At 46.2% G+C, this 3,325-nt stretch overlaps 1 long non-coding RNA gene across 1 annotated transcript in view; it reads left to right on the forward strand.

Moving 5' to 3' along the window:
* Positions 1-1,980: 1,980 nt before the first annotated feature.
* Positions 1,981-3,325, forward strand: part of LOC109287859 — a 2,962-nt gene continuing 1,617 nt past the window's right edge. The window contains exon 1 of the long non-coding RNA XR_002094989.1: positions 1,981-1,992. This is a non-coding gene — a long non-coding RNA (uncharacterized LOC109287859). The remainder of the gene's footprint in view (positions 1,993-3,325) is intronic.

The raw sequence follows: 3,325 nt of genomic DNA on the forward strand, positions 1-3,325 counted from the left end.
TTACGTGCACTGAACATCTGTTTTGTTACAGGCTTAAACCAGTTTCTGATCACTTAAACTGGTTCATGTGTAATGTCTGTCCCTAGCCCATGTGGTGCCAGTAGAGGAGGAAGCCTAGAAATAAGATACTAGGGACACCTAATAGGGAGCAGGCACTGATTCCACAGATAGTCAAGTCATTTTACCAGAAAGGGATTTGAGGAGGGAAAATGCTGTAATGACATCAAAAGAAGCAGGCCAGAATGAGCCCTTTCCTCTCTTTTTTTTCCATGCTTAATACTAGATTTTTAAGAATGCTCAGTCTCTGTTCCTGATGCCAGATTTTCAAAAGGTCAGAGGGAGTTGCTGTGTGCTGAGCATAACAGTTGAAAATCTGGCTACTTATTTAGCTGTTTTGAGTGCTGAATCCATCAAAATAGGCTGGTCTCATTTACTGTTGAAAATAATTGAGTATTCTTTCTGTTCTATCATGCTTTTAGGGTATGAATTCTCCAGGCTAGATTGAATTTTGGAGTGTGCACCTGTGTAAGGGAGCAGGATTCCTCCCCTTCCTTATGGTCTACCAAAATGCTATATGCCATCTTATTGCCTCCCTGAGGGCAGGGCAGGGTAGGAAATGGGCAAATCTTGGCTCAGTCAACCGGAAATGAGCTTATGTGCTGGTATCAATCATTTGCTGCTCTTATCAATCAGCAGCATATTACAAAGTTACAGTCTTGCTGACCATAAGTGGAACTTTATGTTGGGGGACATAAAGGCGTGGCCCATGACATCCTGATGACATTCACCTGTATGTGGTTGTCAGAAATGTCTTGGCCCACTGATTTCCACTGCTACAACTTGATGGATTGTTTTTTTTGGGAGGTGATGATGCCTTTGTGAGTCTTGTTATGGTGCAAGGCATCCTCCAAGTGGGGCTCCAACCTCCCCTTTCACCCCAGCCGTATACCAACCAGTTGTTATCATGGTAACAGGTATAATCCAGAACATGTGCGTGTGGTCAGCCTGACCATTTTCTCCAACTCAAGACCAGTTATTGTTTTTTCTTCAAGTTAATTACCTCTAACATGGAACACAGTCTTTACACTGTCCAGAACTCAGACCCTGGACTTGTTTGCCCGGTCTGATGAACTGAACAAATCCTATCTCTCTTCTTTTATTTTGTCTCCCTCTTTTTCCAGAGCTTAATGCCCAGGATCCAGCCATCCAGAGGGGACTCCTTTACTCCAAAGAAAAATCGCTGTGGGGAATCCTCCCCTTCTTAGTAAAAACAAAGAAAACCCACAAAAAACCCCAAACTCAGAGCTTTTACTGATGCTGCCCCACGGGTGTGGTCCCTTTAAGCCGCAATCCCTCTTTGGCTGGCTAGGCTTCTTCCTTCAGGGACTCCACTAATTGCCTTAATTAATGCAAGTCAATGATCCCCTGGGGCTACCTAGTTTCATGATCCACATTGCCAGTGAATCTCAAAGGAAAAAAAATTTCCCTGTATATTCAGGCTTCCCTTCGCAGTCCACAACCTTTGAGCTTTTAACCCTCACCATTGCTGTGCTTGATAGACAGCAGCCCTCACAGCGCTCCTCCAAGCTCACAGACCATCTCCATCTCAAACCCCATTCCCAGGGAATAGCATCTTCGCCCTTAACCACAGCTTCTTTCCTGCTGTGTCCTCTCTCCTCCCACAGGACAACTCCTGGCTGGAAGTAACCCTGGGGCACTGGGAGGATCCAACCTGATGCACTTGGTCCTTTGGCATGCCAGGAGCTCCCTCCTTAGCATTGTCACTGCCCTCTCAAGTTAGTCCCGGCAGGGATCATATTTCTCGTCTGAAGAAGCACTACCAGCCTCTTCACACTATATATAACAGATGTTTGATCTTATGAGGTCCCTTCCAGCCCTAATGTCTATGAAATCTATGAAGTGCTTTAGGATGACATTCTTCTCTTTCCTGGTCATCTAGGCATACAGATCTGGTCATCTGTGTGGCAGTTAGTCCCAAAAAGTCCACTTACACACAGGTTGCAATTCCACTCCTGGGCCTATGTATGATTACTTGCAATTATGTATGCACCCATGCCAACCCTATGCATGTGCAAAAGGGAGAGGGACTTTCCATCTTTTCTGCAAGCAGCTCAGTGGCTAAGACAATCACCTGGAGCTCTTGGATCCTCCCCTTTGAAGAAGGGGTCTGAATCTGAGTCTCTCAGGCTTCCCAACCCAATACTCTTACCTACTATACAACAGAACAGCTACTGATATTATCCAAGCCTTTCTTCAGCATGCCTACTGAAGTTGACCCTGGGCATCCATATGAGGGGACTATGCAGGGCCAGGAGGGAGGGAATAAGCTAAGAGGTGCATGGCTCTGTGAGGTGGCGGCTGGCCTATGTGTTGTTCTCAGAAGATTATGGAGTTAAGCTTATGGAAAAATAAAGGTTGTTTATTCAGAGAGCAGTACCCTGCTGCAGTTCTGCTGTTGCCTCCTGAAATCTGGGGGCCAATGTAACAACTTATACATAACACTGTTAAAGATATGCACACAGCCTGTAATGCTCCTCAACTAGAACAGCTGATGCATGATGTGGTAGCTGGAGTGCTATGCTGGGATGATGGAAACCACAGGTTCAAACCCTCTCCAAGTGAGGGCTTAGGACACAGAGCTGCCAGCTTCCCTTCCCTGACCACTGAGCTACTGGGGGTGGGGAGGAGAGAGAAACACCTGTATTTGTAGAAATTTATTAACAAGATCATAAATAATAGTGTAGCTTCTACAGCAGACTCAGCCTCCAAAGACAGGCTGATAAGATTCTGCAATGACCGAATCCTATTCACTTTGAAGTCTGAAGTAAGTTTCCTCCCTGTTAGTTACCATTTCAAAACAAACATGTAGCCAAAAACCAGTTTTGAAATAATTAAGAGTTTTCCCACGCTGACCTGATATTCACAGTGGAAAATTCCCACCTGCGCGCGCATCTTGTCTATAAACTATAAATCGCCTCTAACAGTTTTATTCGGGGCCTCTGAGTTCTCTCAGGGTGCCCAGCATGCTGAATAAATTTTGAGATTGACAGCGACTCTGTGTCTTTAGGAATAGCTCCGCAAGGGGTCACGAACTCCTCAACAATTTGGCAACCCAGATGGGACTCCTTGTGTGCTGACCTGGCTGCTCGTCGTTCGGACCAGCCTTCCCAACCGGCACAGGTGAGTTTGTCACCATTCGGAGGGCTTGGTCCGGGCGTCGGGTAAGTGGGGCCCGCCGTGAGGGGTAGCTGTTCCCAGGAATTTATAGACCAGAGTGCTTAAGTCTCGGGAGGATGGGACAATC

This window comes from Gavialis gangeticus, unplaced genomic scaffold, assembly GCF_001723915.1.
Source record: "Gavialis gangeticus isolate Ggan-Ray unplaced genomic scaffold, GavGan_comp1, whole genome shotgun sequence".
NCBI classification, from domain to species: Eukaryota; Metazoa; Chordata; order Crocodylia; family Gavialidae; genus Gavialis; species Gavialis gangeticus.